The following is a 22,223-nucleotide window of genomic DNA, read 5'->3' on the forward strand; positions in this document are numbered from 1 at the left end:
CTCTCAAATCAATACTCTTTCTTTATACAAGAGACTAGATAATCTGAAAAAAGTGCATTTGCCATCTGGGCTTCCTATCTCAGTCTCTGGGCTTATATCTGCATTATCTGATGAAGTGACTGTTAAATAACCCGAGCTGACAGTACAGGCTTAGGAAAATTCTTTATCTTCATCTGGAAGTGTTGAAGTAATCTCCAAACATGAATTCCAATAATGAAGGGCACATGCACAATTCAAATCCATTGTTCAAGGCACAAGATCCCTGCACTACATCAGGCCGACTTACATCTGATAAATACCATGGAAAAATGCTTCAGAGGAAGATGCAGCAAACTCACTCTTATGTATTGCCTCTTCTTAGTGCTTCTTAAAGCAGCAACAAAATTCAGTTCAGTCTATGCTACCAATGAGGGAAAGCAAAGGGCGTTTGCATCACAGGATTTTTTATTTTTCCTGTGGTTTGCGAGCAGGAAAATAAGTTATATCTTCTGAACCACCCATTGTCAACTGCTTTCTCCACCTACGGAGAGTGTGTCTCTAAACATGTCTTCTTCCAGCACAATCAGGGAGAGCAAAAATCCCCAAACCCTCTTCAAGAATATGAAAAACATCTTCAGAACACAAACCAAAATAGTCCTATTACCCATACAAATGCAAAGTCTTTTGAAAGAGCATGAAGTAATATGACAGTATTAAAATATTAATGGAGCACTAATCCGGTAAACAGTTTCCTAAGATGAAAAGAGCATTCATGGAAATAAAAGAAAATAAAGAAAATATTCTCCTTATTGCTACGTAACAAAAGGAACTTGAAGCACAAGTCAAGCAACTGCTTTCAGAAAATTTGTTTCACATCTAGCCCTAAGTCTCTGCCCACAAAGACATGGGGAAGCATTTGTTCTGTTTGTAAAATCAGAGTGAGGTTTTTATCTGCACATTTTGGCAATGGGCTCTTGTTGTATAGCGATTTCCATGTGTTTATCACATCTAAACAAAAGCAAAGCAGTATGGTACCAACTGGTTCTGTTTACATTATGATTTAGCCATGACATTTATTTTTTTTGAGAGGATGTTTGTCAGGGGCAACCAAATGCTTTTCAAAATATCTTTCATTCTTTGACACTGAAATCAAAAGCTCTGCCAGTACAAAAGGTAACAATCTGGATTCATTAGAAAGGAACAAGGTCAGAACAGCATGAAAAGAATGCTGGATAATATAGATGGAACTGGCAGTAATACCAACATTTAAACTTGTCTGACATGTCTCATTATATGACCTTGCTTTCAGTTACTTACAGCTTTGCCAAATTAACTAGTTTACCAGCAATTGCATTTGGTAGGTGTGTACCTCAGGCTGGGGTTTGTTCTGGTTTGTTTTTTGGGGGGGAGTGGAGCTTCAGAAAACAAAAAGTTCCATTGTTTTTGAAAATTGGAAACAGATTACAGAAAACAGATTTGTTTCTCCCTTTTAAAAATAAATAAGCAAATCAGATTCAAACAACTTTTTCACAGAGTAGCAATAATGTTATGGAACTGGACCTCACAATTTTGCAGGGGTCATTTTGAAGAGATGAAGTTCTCATTTCACAGGAAAAAAAGGTCCTGTGATGCAATGTGCTTTGTTAAGTCTTCTATGAAATCAGCAGCTGAGTAGCAGCATACTGTGAAACAGATGAACTGGCAGTGGGATTAACTCATGAGAAGTACAGGAGGTTGTTTGAGGGCAGAGCTGGAACCAGGACAGGCTATAGCAAGAGACTGGGACCTGAAGAGAGGAAGAGAAGACATTTGCAGAGACCAAAGCAAGATGAGAATCTCCAGGAAATCTGGTGTGCAATCAGCTGTTTAGACTCAACAGAGCAGAAAAATGGGTGAACTGAACAACACTCTCAGGGTAATAAGGAGAAATCAAGGGACAGGAGTAAAGACTGCTGTGAAAAAAATGCACTAGTTTGCAAGAATTGCTTGGAAGAATTCCCAACTTCTCCAGAACCAGGAATTTGGTCTGCTTTTCCAGAGTCTCCTTGTTCCTCAGCTCTGACAGGTCTGTGCTGCTCATCCAGCATGCAATGTCTGTGTGACACTGCACTGTAGAATTTCAGCTATTTTATAGTGCTACAAAAAATCATAATAAACAAATCTGAGGAAATGACACACAAACACGCTTTTGAGCTTTCCCCAGTGAATATACTTTTTTCTGAAATCATATTTCTCAGCAAGACACTGATTCTCAGAACTAACAAGCATGTAACTATGATTGTCCAGTCCTTGAAGAGCCAAGTCTTAAAGTAAAAGCAGACAAGCATTTCTGCACTCTGCAGCTTGTATCTGGGCAGTGACAACAGGGGGTATGCTTGGGAAACATGGCTGTGTCAAAGCTAGAATTACTGCCAAGCAAGGAAAAGAACAATAAAAAACAGGCATAAGACAAGGAGGATTGCCTCAGTTACTGCAGACAACATTGGCATGGACGCTTCACCCCAGAGAGTCCTCAAAACATATTCCTTGTATAAATCCACATGACACAGGCTAGAGAACACACCACCCACTACCCTACAATAAACTCGAGGTACCCATCAAAACAGATCACAGAAACTATAAAACACTTTTTGCAGAAAGCCGGCGAAACTAAATGTATCACCTATTTCCTAGGGCCAGACAACATGAAAATACCCAGGTGATCCTTTAATCATCTCAGGCTGACAAGGGATCCAAGGAGCAGTTGAGAGGCTGAATCAGGTGCAATGTGTGGAGAAGTGCAAAGTGCTACTGAGCTTTCTTCCAGCTCTCACCCAGCTGGGATGGCTGCAGCATCAAGAGGTACTTGCCCCAAGCTGAGCACACCCAGATATGGAAACAAGTAGTGTCAATCAGACACAGCTGCAAATGAACTCCCTAGCTCTGCTCTGCCCACATCCCTAGCAAAAAATTCTGGAAAGAAGTGTTTGCAAATTTTTATTTATTTATTTTTTTAACACCTATTGGCATGGCTGTCCTTGCAGCAGCCATTGAACTACAAGAGGAAATAAACTCACAACCAAACCCCGGTTCATCAGGTCTCACAGCTTCTCTGAGAAAGCATTTTCCAGTTTGAAAGGGGGAGATCCTGTCACTGGAAACAAAATACAAATCTTTTGTCTTTTGAAGGGCAGCACACACTAAGACAGTTCTCAGCACCACACATGAAAGCTGAATTCATCATTGCTGGTGCTGGGAACTATGCAAACATTTAGGGTTCTTCATTTCTACCAAGCAAAAATACTTAATTATGGCAGCAGAGGTAATGAAGAAAAGATAGTCCATTATCAGAAAGCTGAAATTTACTCAGCTGGGGTCCACACCTGCACTGGAAATCTTCCAGAGATCTGCAAACTGAGAGGGCTAAAAAATCAAGTCTAGAAAAAACACCAGTGTAGAAAAATACTGAGATAAATCTCCCCAAAAGTTATTCATAAAGCCCTGTTCTAGTAGGCTGAGCAGCCAAACTGATCTGGGTGATACAGAAGTATTTTGCATCTAAAACAGGCTTTATGTAACAAGAAAATAACATACCTGTAAGAGCAGCTGATGGAGAAACCAACTTGGGTCCCTCCTTGTCGCTGCTCCAAAGAGAAAGAGCCCACCAAGATCATGTTGTTTTGCCTGGTTCCAACTTCAGGGAGCTTCCTCAGGAGGTTATTGCATCCACAACAGTGCCAGATGCAAAACATGCTTCATGTCTGGGAGCTCGGAGACGAGAAAGTCCTGAAAGGCAAAAGTGCCAGCCTGTGAGCTGGACTACAAATCTCTGACATATCATTGAGTAAGACCCAGAAAGCCAGCTCAAATGTCAATCAAGATTTTTTTTCCCTTAACTTTTCAATTTATGGTCAACTAATGACTTGAACACTTTCCCATAGAATTCTTGCAGTTTGCAGAAATAGTAATATTCAACATCACATCAAATAAGAACAGTCTCCAGAAAACAGCAGAACAAACTTAATCATTAACATTTGTTTACTCATTTATTTTCCTTTAAAAATCATCTTCCAAGGAGAATATTTGCAATAGCTCTATGCAGGATGAATTACTTCTACCTTCTAAGACAAAATCAAGCACTACATAGCTCAGATTCCTGTTTGGCTGAGGAGGTTCCATTTGAACATCAGGAAACACTTTTTCACTGAGCACTGGCACAGGTTGTCCAGAGAAGTTATGGTGTCTCCATCCTTGGAGATACTCAAAAGCCATCTGGATGGTGTTTTGGGAAACCAGGGGTCCCTTCCTGAACCATTAGAATAACTCCATTAGAATAACTCCATTAGAATACTTATTTTCATGTTTATTTTCCACAAAAGATAGAATTTAGCTTAGTAATTTCACTCACAACATAGGAAAATACAAGAAGGGGATCTGTGGAACTGAACCTCTATTTGATTATGGTCTTCTCTGCAAAGTTAACCAGAAATTCCATTTTGGGTTTCATTATATCTGATATTTTTACACCCTGATTTTTAGACTATTTAACTCTGTATTTCAGGCTACTTAACACTGAGGTGCTATTATTCCCAGGCCTATGAGTAAAAAAAGCTGGAAAAAAATGAGTAAGATATGAACAGGCAAAGCCTGAGAACAATCATGGTCATGGGGATCCCATGTTTAAATAAGAACCAAAACAGCTCAACCTAGGCAGCATCAGTAAATATGGATGTCCTGTTTGACAGTGCATTCCTACACAAACCAATACACATGATGAAAAATTTCATTTTGGAACAAATCTGATGCAGAGATAGGGGGGAAAAAAAAAATCTCAGTTAAGTGTAGCTTAGGAAGATTACATTTTCTAGGCTAAAAGTAATGTCATTTTAAGCTAAATATCGCCTAACTAGCTTCTGTAGGCTCTACTACCACCCCTCCTTTCATATTTGAGGTTATAAATAGCTTGATTTATAGAAGAAAATGCAGCATTCTATAAAGACATACAATTAAGCACCTGGTAATTTAGTTTAAATTCAATGGAAAAAGTAAAAAATAAAAAAGTAAAAAAAAAAAAGCAATAGAGGCTTTCAACTTTAAAAAAAAAAAAAAAGAAATTAACAAAATGGACTGGTGAAGTCAACGGGATTGATGAGCACAAGGACTGAAATGTGAAGGAGTTCATCTCTGTTAAGATGCCTCTCACACAAACCAGAAAATCTGTAGGACTAGGGTGCAGCATTGAGCAGATTAAAGCATATTAAAAGTAAGTAGTGAGCTTACAAAATAAGAAAAGGGATTGATAAAGTGTGGGGCTTATGTGAATATTACCAAGACTCAAGACACGCTGGATCTTGAACAGGTATTGAAAAATTAGTAGAAGTATATCAAGCTGTAGAATTCCTAAATTTCTTTATCAAATGTGTTCCTTAGTCAGATGCATAAATGTTTATTTAACTAATGCAAAATGGTCAACTTAAAAAATAAATTTTCTCTTGGCCTTTTTCTTCTCTGTATAGGGTACAGAAACATCTTCCCATAAGACAAATACTGCATATTGCTTGGGACCTCAAAATCACTAACAGGGCAAAAAGATGGGAGATATACTGCAGATGAGAATTATTAGTAGAGCAGGGCCGAAAAAATCACAGTACAGATGTATAAGGTTGCCTCCTACACTTCCAAATTATCTGACTCAAATATGCCAGGCTCTAAAATTAAGCCCTTTAAGGAGATTATGAAGATGGGAACTCCACTCAAACCCTTGCCCTCCTTCAGAAACTTAATTAAATGGATAAAACTTCCTTTCCTCTCAACTGCAAGAGCAATAGCAGGGAATTTTAGACTGTTAGTTCAACATTTCAAAAACCTTTAAAACATTTTTAAAGCAGATAAGTATTTATTATCATAAAATCATTGATAACTGTATGACATGGCTGCATTTTTCTACTGTGGTTGAAAAGAGGCAATTTTTAATTAAAATGGACATGTAAGAAACCTCCCTGTTTTTATATTCAGAATACTTGACATTAAGAAAAGGAAGCTGAAGAAGCCTGGTGTACATGAAAGTCAAGCCAGCAAGCAAAACTTTCATCCAATTTCGATTATATTCTATGAACATCATAATTTTCTTTTGTGAAAACAGGTTACTTTTCTCCCTGGTGTTTGGAAGACTCACAGAGGACACATTTTTACTTTTTCTTTTTTTAATGAACAGTGTTCAGCATAGTTTTAGGGCTTCTGGTAAGGAATAGACCATGACTTAACATTCCGTAGAGACTCCTCTACTTTGAAACTCTCCATGGTTTTTAACTTTCATATAATTAATGTTCCTTCATTTCAAGCCAGTCACTAATGTGAAAGATGATATGTGAAATTAGGTAGCCCGTTGAAAGGACTGTTTTTTTCTTATATCTCCTAGGATATCAAGACTAAGTTCACAGTCAAATGTTCTGTCCTTCATAATTTGGTAAAGACTATTTAGACTTATAATTCTGGAAGAATTATGTAGTAGCAGCTAAGCTTGATGCTACGTTTTGTGCTTATGTTCTGCTTTCCAAAACAAACATATACAAATACAGAAACACACATTGAAAAAAATTTTCAGCAAAGCACAAAAGATCACTTCAGTTTTACACAATTATACAAAAATAAGGTTTTTCCAGTTCAGTGAAAAATAAGTATTTTCCATAAAGCATTCCTTTTGTTACTTGTTGTTCTCATCAGTGTGGCGTATCTGAGTGACAGGGAAAATATATCTTTGCTGGAGACTTAAGCACACTGATGGTTGAGTCCATTAATTGCAATTATGTATATTACAGGAATTTCAACAAAAATTAGTAAATTAGTTTTTATCTAATATTTATCTCCTTTGTTGTTTTGAAAGATTGCATATTGGATCTGCCTTGGTATTAATGATTAAACTACCTTTATAAAACGTGACAAGACACACAAATTATTTAGGAAAATAAATTCCACTTTCAGGAATGACTTCAAACCACCTTCCAAGGGTAAATTTAAGGATGGAAATGTGAGTAAACATCTTATAACTTTTTTTTTTTTTTTTTTTTCCCAAAGATGCAAAGAGAGTCAAAATACAAAAAAGTTTGCAAGTTGAAGACCAGTTTTTAGACATCCATGAAAGGCTCAAAAACTGTTGTTTGGCTTCTTCATTTCTCTACAGGCAAACACTACAGGTAAGCAAAGGCTGGAAGAAACTGTAAAGCACAAAAGGTTGTTAAATACACACAAAAGGTTCCTGCAAAGGGAACAATCTTTTCACCACATCCACCACAAACTGAGTAATTCTGGGGAAACATAAATAGTTGGCTAGAAAGAAGCTGTCTCAGAATGCCCAGTCTGGTTTGCTGGGCCTTATTTGAATGGCTGGCTAATTAGAACAAGATTATATATGGTATTTTCTAGTTTTAGTACTGTTTTCTGTCATATGCAACATTTCAGTACTAATCACTCCATTACGACAACTTTCCTGATCGCACACGTTATTGCAGTTCCACTGTTCTCCTGTTGATCAGTAATTTTTCTGAACACCTGTACCGCAAATAAAGCAGGAAAGTGTCCATGAAACATGCCCAACATTAGTTTCCATCTTTTCTTTGACAAATGTTCATTTTTTTGCTAACACAATCTGTCTAAGGTTAGGAAATGAAGGCATGAGTTTCAACCTACAGTTCCCACTTGATTAAGCTTGATTTGTGGTGGCGAGCTCTTAGTTTGGAATAAACACAGGGCTTGTTCCAGGATTACTGCTTCCTTCTGCATCTGTTCTTTGCATTAGCCAGGGACCAAATGCCTACATCTGAGCATGCGGCGATTCTATTTGCCAGTTCAGACAACACTTGCTTCGTTAACCTCATCTCCTTCACACTTCATTTTACTAATGAGCACCCAGCCCTTCCCAAGGACTGCAGAGTTTTGAAATATTAGTACACAAATGAGTAGTACTGGCATACATATAACATTTTGCAGAACACAGGGCATAAATTCTGGCATGCTAATAAAAATATAGCATAATTTTAGCTAGATGGCATATGGGCACTTCAGACTCTACTTTTCAGCAATGGTAGTGCTATACACAATTATATGATTGAGGTAATATTTTTGTAGACACTGAAAAATCCAGAAGACAAAAGAGTAATTCAAGCAATGCTCTGAATCACAAGACAGACATAGGGGTCATTCTTTCACACATTACATTTACTTTCCCTATATAAAAGATTTTCACACACACAAAAAATTCTTTGTAAATGTTCAAAATCTCTAAAAAATAAGGTTTGCTTATTTAGAAAGTATGAGTAAGTCATCAGGATCCAAACTGGAACCCTGAGGGATTTACTCAGATTGTACATAATTTTCTAGAAAGGTTGCTGTAGGCCAGCTCCAAGCTCCTTTTTGCTCAGTACCTTATTTATATCCTAAGAATCCCTGTTTTGAAGCCCAGAAGGGCAGTGAGCTTCCTCCGCTGACCATGCAAAGGTAATAATGCTACCTAAATATGACCCCCAGCTTTCAGACCTCTGTCTTCTTTCTCACTTGGTTATGAGAAAAAGGGATATAGTGAAAAATCAGGAGTTCCACATAACATCCAATGTGGTATCTAAAGATAATTCTTCATTGCTTTGCTGGCTCTTAAAATGTTTTTTCAGTGAATGAACAGCTACAGTTACAATTCAGATATAATCTGAATTCAGTAGCATCAAGTTTTTACTCCATGAGAGAGATATTAAAACCACTGTTTTTTACTTCCAGCTTTTATTTTTGCCTTACACAAAAGCATGCCTGGAGAAACAATCCAGATCACTGCATCCTCTTTTAAGGGTGCAGACTTCTCAGAAGTCTGGTAGCATTTGTTGTTTAAGGGTCGTTCCTTTACATACAACAGGTATTAATCACCTACTTCATCATGCTCAGAAAAATCACAGCTGGGTAAGCCCTCAGCTGCTAAAGCTCTTCTATAACAAGATGTTAATTACTTCACTGAGGGGCAAAAGCAGAATTATTACAGATTTGTAACCATGTTTGACACTTCAGAACAGAATTTGTAGAATTTCTTTCAATCATCTAGGAGCCATGCTGCATCATTCACAAGGGGGTACCAGAGGACAAAGGCATAATCCTAATTACATCATGTTGTAAAGCATGCAGAAGAAAAGCAACACAGAAACATTCGGGACAGTCTTCAAGGTTCCTTTCCTCCCTCTCAAAAAAACCCCATATAAAATCTGGATACACGTTTCAGATTATACTCTCCACAGATGTAAATCAGCTTGTTTTCACTGACTTTTGAGGACATTTTGCCAGTTTACATCCACTCCACATCTCAGGCAAATACAAGTATAAAATGCTGTTTGTATTTGCTATTGTACAATGTTCTCCCTTCACCTACATAAACATCCTATAAGCAAACAGCCCAGGAAATTACCTCATTCCAAAAATGTAATTCTTTCTGCTTCTTTTGCAGTAATCTCTTAACAGTTCCACTAGAGGTCAAGCAGCAGTAACCTGTTATTAGCCAGTGGGCCTCATCGGAGGATGGTTCTGTGCACTTGTTCCATATATAAATCCCAACAAATGAGCTCTGGATAGAGCTGTAGCAACTTCCTTACTGCATTTAATAAAACCTCAACATTGTCTTCTTCAAACTCGCTTGTCAACATAAGGAGATTAGAGTTATAAGGCCAAAAAAAGAAAAAAAAAAAAAAAAGGCACAGCAGGTAAGATTAAGTTGCTCTTTGGATTCCAAGTGAAGAATTTCCATGCAAAGCATGCATCTCAAGATGGGGGGAAAAAATAATAAAAATAACATATGTCCTTACTGGCCATACTACCTGTATTTTTGCACCAGTGTTCTGCTGCACACGCTAAAGATCCTCAGGTTGGTTCCTCAACCAACCACAAAACTTAAGGCATGGCCAACATGGTAAACAGTGCACGTTCCAAGTTCTGTGGAAAACGCAAAGAATACAGCTGTGCTATATCTAGGCAGCTTAGGATACAGAAATACATACTTTCACATTGCATGCTTGCTAATCGCATTTGCAGAACCTGTAATGATTTTTGTCATCTTCAATGTTAAACTGCCTATGTGTAATCTTATTTTAATTTGCTGTTTTGCCACCTCTGAGGGCTTCTGTTCTTCCATATGGGAAACTTATACTTTAAAATGATGACTGGAGACAAAATACAGATATCACTCCACACGGACAGGGTCGCATTATTTCCTGTTCTCTGCGGCCAGAGCTGCGCAAGTTCAGCCCTTTAAAGGAGTCCTTAGTATGAAAAGAAGGCAGGTTTTCTCTTTGCATACTGAATTAAGTCCAGCGAATGGGGCCAAATAATACTGAAAGCATAGAAAGCAGCACTGACCAAATGCTTTGTCTCCTAGTCTAAAGGAGGGTTTCTGTCATTCCTTGGAGAGAATATTGAACCTCATTGTTCGGAAACCTTACTTGACATTTTCTTTAATTCTCTTTCAGCCTATTTCTCTGAGTTACTTTGCCTCAGCACAGCCCCAAAACAAATTCTTGACCTTTCCTCCACATTGAACTCTTGAATTTCATTTTAGAAACACTTTTTTTCAGAGGAAAGTTGACCTCTGGCAAAGATACACTCATACACACAAAATCAACCCTAAAACCGAAACACAAGTCATTTCAGGAGAAAGCACAGCATGAGTCTGACTGTAGCTTGAGATCGCCAAACCTCCGTCCTCACTAGCAGCTTAGAATCCACAAGGAACCATGTTCCTTCCTTGCCTGAGGTCCTGGTAGCACACTGGAGTGTCTCACTGTGCAGGGCAATTTGCACGTGAAAACAAGTGTTAATTCACCTGCACAGCAACTTCCATTGCAAGAGATATCTGAATAATCTGTGTGGGACTGCAATAAGATACACATACACATCCTCTGAAAACAAAAGTATTTAACCATACAAAATATTTTGTTTGAGAAAATAGTTAGATGGAAAAAGCTACCATGAACAGAAGAGCCTGTAGCTCTTCCAGGTTATTTAGCAAAAAGGGGATCATGACATCTGAATGGACAGTACTGGACTGGAATAGCTGTGTCGTCCCAATTAGCATGGGAAGAACAAACATCTACAAAATTAGTCAGTCCCTTCCATTTTACAGGTTCCTTTTCCTCAAGTCTTTTGTCCTTTCTTTGTAAGGCACAATTTATCAGGTTTGTTTCACACCAAGTAGAGCATTATAAGCTATAACATGAGACAGCAAGTGTAGCACAATGACTTCCAAACATGATCTTTCTCATACAAGTTCAATTTATAATGTATATACAATTTACAAAGTTTTGTGGAACTTATTCTTCACAAAGCAAAGGTGACAAGCATTACTGTTCTTAGCAACTCTGTTATTTTTAAAGGATGTATTTCCTATGATAGATATATTCCACCTTAACAGAACACTGTACAAGTTCTAGTTTTGCCAAGATGTACATGTGTCCATCACTTACAAAAAAAAAGTTCCTTAAAAAAATACTTCCTGCCCTAATACTTTCAACTTGAATTATCATTTTACAATAGATGGACACTGTCTTTTTATCATGTATTTAATTGCAGTGCCTACTAAAAGGCATCCTTGTCACAAGTCTCCTAAACAGTATTGATAATACAAACAGCAAAAAACTTCATACTTCACATCTGGTGCTATTCCTTGGTCCCACACCCAGACACAGCACCTTTGAGACAGTCTCTGAAAGTTCCCTCCTAATGAGCTCTCTCATTTCTGTTTAAAAGCTAAACACTAGACTGGTGGATTTTTTGGGTTAGTTTGTGTGGGATTTTTTTTTCCAAGAACAAATGGCCACTGCAGGATGATGCCTTCAAGTGTGCATTATTGAGCATTACTGCAAGATAAAGCTCTGGCTGATCATCATTTGAAAAAGATTCTGTGCTTTACATGGGCTATATCGAGTCTTCTCCACATCCAGCAGAATAGTTGCTTCAGATAGTTATTAACTGAGTCTAAAAATGCTGTCATGCTACTATTCCCCCATGTATCCCACAGAGGTTCCCTTTACCATGGTATTTCTTCCCTCACAGATGCTTTGATGTATGTATCTCACAGCTACTCTGACTAGCCAAACTGAGCAGTTGATACAATGGCTTTACAAGGATTTCTCCCCACTCTCAAAGAGTATTTTAAATCAGAAATACACATATTGATAACTAGCTTCCTGCACTGCATGCTTTCCTTAGCACATCACTTCACTTCCAAATAATTACCATCTCTCTAATTTCTATAGACCTCATACCTAAAGATAGACAGTGTCCCATTTTTAAAATGTTTCACCAGGTTTCTAAAATAGCTGTTAGATCAGCACCTTCAATTATAACAGATACTCCTATCTGTCCTGGCTACTTCCTTGTCTTCTCGGGAAGGCCACATATATTTGCACTCAGGCTGGTAGTGTTTCCACATCCCGATAAATGGAGACTTCAACTTTTTGAACTCTTTTTCTGCTATTCCCTCTCAGTCTTACCAACTTGTGTCCTAGTTTTGTCTAGAATAATAGTTTCTTAACTTCTGCCTGAAAGGATGTTTCTCCCATCAACATCTCCCCTCAACACATCTATGTTTCTTAGCTTACCCCCACATTTTGTTTTAAAACTCCTTTAGACTTGTTTTTTTCCCCTCAATTTCAAGCACCGCCTGGCTGGTTTCAAATCTGCTTTCTCCCCATACAACCTCCACCCATTCAAATTTTTATCCAGTTTTTGAATGGATATTATGTCCTTCCCCTATACTGTTTTCTTTTCAGCCATGACCTGAGATTCCCCAACTCCATCCCTGCATGTGACACTGGTGACATGTCAGAGAATGCTATCACACAGACTCTTGTCTCAAATCTACTATCTCAGACCTTACACACATGAGGAGAGTGCAGCGTGGCAGAGTGGAGAGCCTGCCCTGCCTGTGCTGAGAGCCAGGCCTGGCAGCAGGCCTACCCTGCTCTGCATCAGACTTGGGCCTAGCTAAGCCTGAGTGTGCTGCCCAGTGGTTTGGCAAAGCCAGGAAGGCTGGTATAGCTTCCTCAGGAGGGGGAGTGCTTCTTGCCAGCCGGTCACCCCCCAGTCCCCATGCTGCTGTGTGTCCAAATGCCAGGCAGGGCAGGGACACCTGGGTTGTCCCCATGCTGACAGCTGAGGCCTACCCACAGCTAGTGCTCCTCAGTGTCAGGGCTGAGAAACAGAGCTCCAGGTTGATAGTGTTGGTCCTGAAAGTACTGTATTACCTTAAACAAACCCCACAAAACAGTAATCATCAAATGCTGTGCTGGTGTAGAAGCTTAGCCATGGGTTCTGTTCACTGAGGGTAGATCAGCTCTTGATTTGGAGCTGTAGGCTGGATTTCAGTTTTCTCCCCTAAATGGGAGTTTCCAGTGCTTTGGTTCCTGTGTTTTTTGGTTCACACTGTCTGGTTGTGCCAGAGGAGGTTTAGATTGGATACCGGGAACAATTTCTTCCTGGAAAGGGCTGTCAAGCATTGGAAGAGGCTGCCCAGGGCAGTGGTGGAGTCACCATCCCCGGAGATGTTGAACAGACACTGAGATGATAGTCTCAGGGACATGGGTTAGTGCCAAGGTTGGGTTAATGGTTGGACTCAATGATCTTGAAGGTCTTCCAACTAAAATGATTCTATGATTCTACAAGTAGCAGCTCCACTACAATATGACATAAAGGCCATGTCTGTCATGCTCACACATGTACCAGGTTAGTCCTTGCACAGCTCACACTGGCATCAAACACCCTGATTTCTGCAGCCCTTATAGACAAATTCCCAGTTCAACAACCTATTTCCTTCCAAGAGCTGAGACCTGTATGTCCCTGGGCATGTGTGCATATTACTTGGGGATATCAGGCCATCATCCCCAGCACTCAGTAGCTTCACTGGAACTGGGTAGATAGAAAAACCACAGTTTATCCCTTTCATCTTTAATGAGATGTCTCTGCCAGGTCGTGCTACTTCTCCACATGCCACCAGGCCTGATTCCTCCCTCTACAGGGTTTTGTTCCTGCACTGGTGCTGCCCTTGCTAAGACCTTCACTTTGAAGGGATGTCACATGGCCTTGAAAATAGAACTGAAGTGAAAATTTCACATACGTTTGTGGTCTCCATAGCAACAGAGTAATCAAATCTGTGCTCCCTGCTGTATTTCAAAAGGACATAAATATTGCTTGAATAATACAGGGTTGTAGATGCAACAACCACACATCTATTTACTTTGAAATCAATAGCCCCTTTACCTTCTTTATTCAAAATAGTCTTGCCAACGGTGATACCAAAAACTAGACCCCCTTCAGCTTTGCCGCTTTGGTTTAACAACTGCTCTATTCAGTCTCTCAGGCATGACTGCCATTCCCCTGTAAAATGTAACATGCCCAAGTAATACCAGCCACTTTTAAATCTGCAGGGTCTCTCCAAAGTAGAGAGAGCTTTTGAAGTCTGGCACATCTCCACTAATATTTTCATTTTATAAAAATTATAAAAATCATAAATTAAATTTGGAATCACATAATGGATCAGTTAATATAAGATCAACTTCAGAGGGGGGTGTGGGGTTGCATTCTCAGGACAGACAAACATTTGTTTCACCAGAGAGGTGTTCAATGAAATTTTAACGTGATCTTCTTTATCCACTAAAAGAGTAGAATTAACTGGTCTGCAGTAAGATGGTGCATAAAAAAAAAATACACACTATTATGAAGCCTGAGATACTAGCTAACATGGTAGACGGAATCAAATCATACAGGGCCTAAAGAAAAGAAACTATTTTGGTCATATTTGAATAGCCCTTAGACGGTAAATGCACTTGATCTAATTTTCCCAAAGGGGGCACTCAGTTTTCAAAAATTTGGGATCATTGTCTTTATGGTTTCTCAGGCTGGCCAATCAAAAAAATACATGAACCCAAAATCAGTAGTCCCTCCAGCAATGAAAATTTTAAACACCAAAGCCATGTCAACAGTAAGAGAGCAGGCATAGCATACAAATAAACTGGTGATTTAAACATTAACAGACACAAAAAGTCTTTGCATGTAAGCAGGAACACTTCTAAAATTACCCCTTTCAGACTTCAGTAGCATCACTGCAGCATCCTGCTAATCTCTCCTTCCCAAAATCACAGTCACCTACTTCAGATCACTGCAATTAGCACCAGCACCAGATGTTCATTTACACCTTCAGAGGTACAGGTTTGTAAACTGAACACTACCGTGTTGCTACTAATGTAATTTTGACACTCTCAAAGAGTTTCTAGTTTCCTCTTCCCTATCTTGAAATCTACTGATAATTTTAATCCAAGAATATTGCACCCAGAGCACTAGAAGAAACTTAAGTCTTAGTGTCACTTAGTGGGGTGACCCAAGTTGCTTAAGGTGGGTGTTTGTCACCTTAACACAACCTAGGTGCCAAGGACACCTACACACAACTGACAAATATAACACCAAACCTATGGGGAACCTGCACCTTTCTGGGTAATAAAGCCTGTTCATATAACATAAACTACCATTTTTACATACCTCAAACGCTCCTCTAGAATCTTTGATAATCATAAAAGTGAGTCATATTAATTTTTCCAGTGACAAATAAGAAACTAAAACCTTAGTATAAAGCCAGGAACACATTTTGCAGCAGAACACATTAGGATTTCCAAGTTTCTAACCAGCTGTGTCATAGCGTGCTCCAGCACTTCTGAATGTTTTAGGTTAACCTACTCCTTTCTGTTCTACTCTATTAAAAGTGTAGGAACTTGACCAATGTCCATATGTTTACATTCCAAAATCCATTCAAAACTAGGATTTTTGTCCTTTGCCTTTAAGTCTTTCCTGGAAAGGTATTGCCAGTATGCCTTGAAGACCATCAAATTCCACTGATGAGACAGTTCTAGAGTCAAATACACTTCTCCAAAAAAACACAAGCTCTTCTATCAGCAAGAGGTCTCTAGAACAAGCACTTCAGATTAGCTTTACTGGAAACACATGACACACATTTCTCAAACCAACATGTAAAACGACAAACATTTTAACAACAGCTTTAGAAAATAAGAGGAAATCTTCCTGACCTTACAAAATCAGCAACTGCAGCTTTACAACAATGCCAAGTACATCATATATCAAAGAGAAGTTTCTAGAACTCTTTGCAAACAGACATGACAAGACTCCCCTGTGCTTTGCTTTCAGAGGTGTGACTGAGGCAGACATTCAGGTGACTCTTAGGACATCTCTGTATGCACAGCATTCACCTCCACTGCCTCAAACTGAAATAGTTCTCAGAAGAGCCCCAAGAAAGTCACAAATAAGATGATGCTCATAGAAATGACCATTTCCAACTTAAAAGGAAAGACAAAATTACATGACATGATAAACCACAGCACTCTTTGAAGGGTAGGAATGCCAGACAGCTACAGGAAAGATTTAGTGTAACAGTCTTTCAGTGCAAATAACAGATGATATTATGGAAGTGAAAATGTAAGCTGAATATCACAGTTGAAAACTAATGCCATGCAATGATTTCACAAAGGAAACAAGTTTCCCAGCAGGCATGCCTAAAATTAGACCAGATCAAACTTTACAAAGGATCAGCTCTTCAAACAAGCTCAGCTCCCAGCTGATCTCCTAGAAAGCCAGAAAAACGAAATCTGAAAGTTCTGCCACTTTATTTACTCAGCATTCTTAGTAGAAACTGCAGTTTAGAGACCTGTCCTAAAACACACATTATCCAGCCCACATAGAACTTCTCCACCCACTAATACACCCAAACACTATCAAAAATGAAACAGTCTGTGAGTTGTGTGAAGGACTTTTTTTTTTTTCCCTGTCAAGGTGTTGACTAAAGTTGGTTAAGAAGAATTGAAATGAGTGTGATAGAGAAAAAATAGCTGCTATTGTTTTAGATTCGCTTTACAAAAAGCTGTTCAGCCTGAACACGATAAAGAATAATTAAAAAAACTCAATTGCACTCTACCAAAAGCCTCCTTTGTTTAATATTTTCTCTCGCCAGTCCACAACCTAGTTACCCCTATAATAACTCTGTTTATCATTAATTCTGTTAAGATTTTTTGCCCAACAACTTTGTGAGGAAATGAGTTTCACATACCATCCTCCTGGGGCAATGACAAGCCTATGAAAAGACAAAAATCCAGCTGTGATAGTCATTTAGGGGGCCTTTTGACCTTGGAAGAAGCTGAGACTGAGCAATTTCAGAATTCACCAGGCCTGAAGAAGGCTTTTTACAAAGATGTTTTCATGCATAACCAACCCTGTGATGCTGGACCATGGAAAGGTTGTAACAGCTTGCTACTTTGCATTTATTAGGAGCACCTTTATCATACGCGTACCAACCAACAAACAAACAAAAAAACCAGCCAGATAGGCCAGACTTTCTGCAGATAAATAAGTTAGCCATTTCAAATAACAAACCAAAGAAACAATTAAAAGGCTTTGGCAATAAAAGCTTAACAGATGCTTCACTGACAAACCACTACAATTACAAAACATATTTTCAGCATAATATGGTTAGCATAATGTACTCTGCCTGCATTAATGGATTATCAAGGTGGCTGTAAATCACTTCATCAATTATTGAACCGCAATAAAATATTTATAAATTGGCCCTTAATATCAAATGTAACTGTGATATTTTTAAACCGTGGCAAATATAAGGGAATGTACTTATCTTTTTATTAACAGAAACTTGTGGAGTGTTAAAAAATGGCTTTGCCTTACCTCATGCTTTGCTTGCTTTGTATCTTCAGTAGTTCTGGCTTAATGGAACAATACAGCTGAACAGTAACAGTTTTGCCATAGTCTGTGCAATAAAATGACGCATTTATGAGAGCATTTGGTTATTGTCATGAATTAGAGCCACCATGGATGAAGAGTCTACCTAGTTTAAGAGGTTCCTTCTGCAAAAACTACTGCGACTAAGTACATGGGCTACAATTGTCAGGTGATCTTCTATGAGCTAGTTACAGTAAGAATTGGTTTGAAACCATTGCAACTTTCATTTAATTTTGGGGTAAGCAGCAGAACACAAAATTTTCAATGAAACGTGTACAAAAATATTAGATTCCAACTTAATCAGAAGTATCCAAGGAAGTAAGAAGTTAGGCAAATATCACCCCGAAAAGACTGAGGAAGTTCAGGGTTCAGCATAATGTACATTAAGGTTCAGCTTACCTAATCAGTACCTGGGGTGAAATCCGGACTTCCATTCCAAAACATTTGGCCAAAACTCTGTCTCTCAAAAAGCCTTTTCAAAGGTTCTGCTCAAATTCCGGTGAAAATGGAAATCATATTCGAAGTCTCAAGAGTCAGCACCACTGTCTAGCTACAGTAAAAACTATTATCAAGTGAAAATGATAGTAGTAACAGTTAATCAGGCGTCTCCTGAGTACCTGAATGGAAACCACATACCTGCTTTTTAATTTCATGAGGTTAAAATTTTGAGGCCATTCTTTCATACCAAAATTGGAAGTAGTCAGGCTATTATATCCCCACTGATGCTACTGATAACAGGACAAAAAATGAACTAGATTACTGAATAGTATTCACTCAAGAAAGAACCAACTGCATTTTTTTAGTAGGAATCTGCTGGTGTTTTCAGCGTGGGGGCTGTGACAGGGCATTACTCGTCTTGCCCTCAGACCAAGAAATATATCTGAGTTGATCAAGAGGGTATGGAAGAAAATAGGACTCATCCACCAAGTGATACAGTAGGTCCCAAGAACTGTTATACATATGCAGGTCTGACAAACCCCCACAGTAACTGATGAAAAAGTTTTTCCTTCAACGCCCCTGGCCAAATTTATACTTGTTATAATATTAGAAAAGCAGTTTAAGGGAGATAAGCAAAGGAAGAATAGCTCATACATTTATGGCCACTTAATTTGGTGCCTTGAGTACTTGGGCTGACCCCCAAACTTTTTTTTTTTTTTTTCCCCACTGGACTACAGCATCTTTTTCAGAATACCCCCCTCATCCTGATCAAAAGATGTAGGTGATAGGAACTGTGTTCCTAGGTAAGTTATTCCTTTGCACATACCATTTCTAACTCTATATACTCTATATAGCTTTGGCATTCAGCCACTGAACTCTTAACATATTTAGACAGCATTTACAAAACATGCAGTAATGAATTTGCTCCCACTGAAATTAATCCTGAGCTGGTATTATGGTTCCTCACATACCTGTGGTACAGGTACACATAATAAATTACACACTCCCCAACATTTTTGTTTATTATTTTTTTTATAGCCCTCTAGTCTGAGATAGACTTACTTTTCTGATAGAGTATTATTGTTTCACCAGCATCACAGAAGTAACTGTCTGCAATTTCCTAAGTGGAACAAAGGGTTATTTTATTTTCCTTTAGCCACTTCTGCAACCTTTGTTAAAGAACTCATTGCAGAAACACTTCTGAATGAATGACAGCACCTAATGGTATTCTTCTTATAGCAGCGATACACAAAGTGAGACTATTTTACTTAATTTTTCTGCAATGGTAGAACACCCTTGCCACAAAGTTATGCTAACTCAGGCTGCTCTCCTCTTCCCTAGTTATTACAATGGCACTTAAAATGCAGATCTTAAATAGACCCAGCAATTATCTGGGGTTTACCTAAAAATGGCTACATGATACTTACGCTACACAGCAAAGATTCTGCATCCTTTACATTGCAGAACAGTCTCTACCACACTAGACAATAATTAAGTTGGGAAATGGGCCTTATGTACTTAATGAAAGTACAGGAAGAAAACAATGATCAAGCTTGGTATTAAAATGATCCCAACATAATAGCTTTTCAGATTTTTCTGGTTTTACCTTTTTCTTAGCAGCTAAAACAAACAAACAAACAAAAAATGTACCAAAAATTGTTTTGAAAATTAAAAGTTACTGCCTTGCCTGACATTTAGAGAAAAACACCAACAAAATGCATAAGTTTAAAAATAAGTCCTCTGGAAACTGCTTTAATTCAAAAGCTTTAATTCAAAAGCAGGGGGTAGTGCCAAGGTCACCCTACATTCTCTGTAAGACTTGTGCAAAGACATTTGGAAATAGACAACAACCAATGAGGAAAGCGTGTGGCAGCGCAACGAAGTACAAATGCTCTGCTCTAGCCAAAATGATCCTGCCACAGTGAAGCTTAAATCCAATATTTCAGCCATTAAAAATAATAATAATAATAATAATAGTAAATATATATATATAAAGATGCTGTTAAAAACAAATCATTCCAGTTCCTTAACAACGCATTTCCAAGAGACAAAACATACATCATACTTCTCATACTTTAAATATCTCAGTATTTTTTTAAGTTCATAAACACAAAGCATTTTAGAGTTCTAATATCAAAGGCACACTCTTCTTACTCAGTGGATTCCTATTTATTGTACACAAATCTTGTCCCAAGGCTAGACTAACTGCCCAAAAGTTAGGAACTCCCTGTGCCATCTTTAGAAGCCTTGGGTTAGAAAGACTCTATGAGCCTTTAAAAAGGAAATTCAATCATAATTACAAGTTATCACATAATGTGAAAGAAGCTTTAAATTTCTCACCCTTCTTTTTCAACCTCTCAGAATATCAGCATTTCCCCATTAACAAGTTTTTATCCAGTTCATCTCACCTCCTGCTATTGACACATTCCTCCTGCTTCATTACATGCCTCTGCTGCTTTCATATTTTATAAGATAAGGACCCAAAACAACATCTTACAGAGGGACAAAAGTTGTATTTCCATGAATAAAGAAAAAAAAAAATATCTATACCGTGCCAATGGCCCATACAAACAAAAGGCTGTCCACTTTATGTGTTAACCAACCTAAATCTCTCTCCCCAAATAGCATTTTTGGGTTTTTACTATTGTTTATGTACATGTACAATATGACATTCATTAAAAATACAGTATGACTTGTTCAGCAACTGATAGCAATGCCATGCGATAGATCAAATGCTCAGATATTCAAAGCTTGAGATGGAATGCAAATAGACCTGAGCTCGTAATGTTGTTGCCTGTCTTCTGTCTTCTACCTGCTGCTGAAGACTTCATAGGCATAATGTTGCATGTACCTCAATCTGTAGAAATTAAGCACTTAGCTAAATTCACTAAAGCTGATTAAAAGCATACAATAAAAAAGCATATTCAAAATATTCACTGTTTCTTGTGGGTTGCACTCATAGAATTTATTCCCTGCTGTCCCTAAGCTGACTGATCCCTGCACCAAGTCTTACTGAATGTCTGAAAAGCCGAATAAGTGCTTTTATAAACTTGGCTTTATGCCTTGAACTATCACCAGCATTTGGAAATCAGAGAAGCCATAATATAAGTAAATGCACACTAGAAGTCCTGTCATATTCAAATACTTCATTATGAAGTTTCCCAGTACATTTCAAAAGCTTCAGATTTCAAGAAAAGACTGTTCTGAATTCTCCAGACACCCGTCAGCAATGCCACTACTCTAATGGGTTAGATGTGTTCCAAATACACAATGTGCAGCTGCCAACAATGAAAATAGTTAAATTGGCTTATGAAGAAAGGAGCTTAGAGAACATGCAGCTTTGGTTTAGTGTTAAAAACAGGTCTGCATGAATACAGAATTCTTCACAGAAAACAGCACACTACTGGAAAGGAAGCAAACAGCCAACACACCATGAGGAATCATACCCCATTTTCCTTGCTTGGATTGTGTCGCGCAGTTGGAGAGAAGCCTTGTGCAATAAAGATAATTGCCCACCAGCAAAGAAATAAAACATATACAGGCAGCCTCCACTAGCACTAAACAAATAACTGTTGACTTCCCTTTCTCTCACCACACAAAAACAGAATGTAATTTGGCTACTCATTTGTGAATTCAAAGAAGGTGGGACTGAACAGAAAGTCACGGACATATTAATGTATCAAGCTTTGAAACCTCAAGCTGCTTTTGGTTTTAAAAAGCTGTGAACTCTGAGTACAGGTTATTAGAAGCAGTGCCAGCTCAAGTGGATGCAAATTTAACTCGTTGTCATTTCAGAGTCATTTTCTCACACTCTAAAATAAAGTCTCTATGCTCAACTGTTACATCACAATCTGCCCCAGATTAAGGCACAGTGTCACTTGTATTAATAAACATACCATCCTGAACACATGCAGGTCAGCTTGAGACAGCACAGACAGAAGAATCTGTGCATCTTAGGGATGGGATGTTATCAGACGTCACAAAAGGCCAGTCCAAGGAAACCCCTTCCAGAA

General features: G+C 38.4%; 1 long non-coding RNA gene across 8 annotated transcripts in view; it reads right to left on the minus strand.

The window, feature by feature from the left end:
* Window positions 1-22,223, minus strand: part of LOC110365855 (uncharacterized) — a 221,465-nt gene that overhangs the window by 136,698 nt on the left and 62,544 nt on the right. For all 8 annotated transcript variants that reach the window (XR_010472320.1, XR_010472321.1, XR_010472322.1 and 5 more), the window contains one exon: window positions 3,553-3,744. This is a non-coding gene — a long non-coding RNA (uncharacterized LOC110365855). The remainder of the gene's footprint in view (window positions 1-3,552; window positions 3,745-22,223) is intronic.

Source organism: Columba livia, chromosome 4 (assembly GCF_036013475.1).
Source record: "Columba livia isolate bColLiv1 breed racing homer chromosome 4, bColLiv1.pat.W.v2, whole genome shotgun sequence".
NCBI lineage: Eukaryota > Metazoa > Chordata > Aves > Columbiformes > Columbidae > Columba > Columba livia.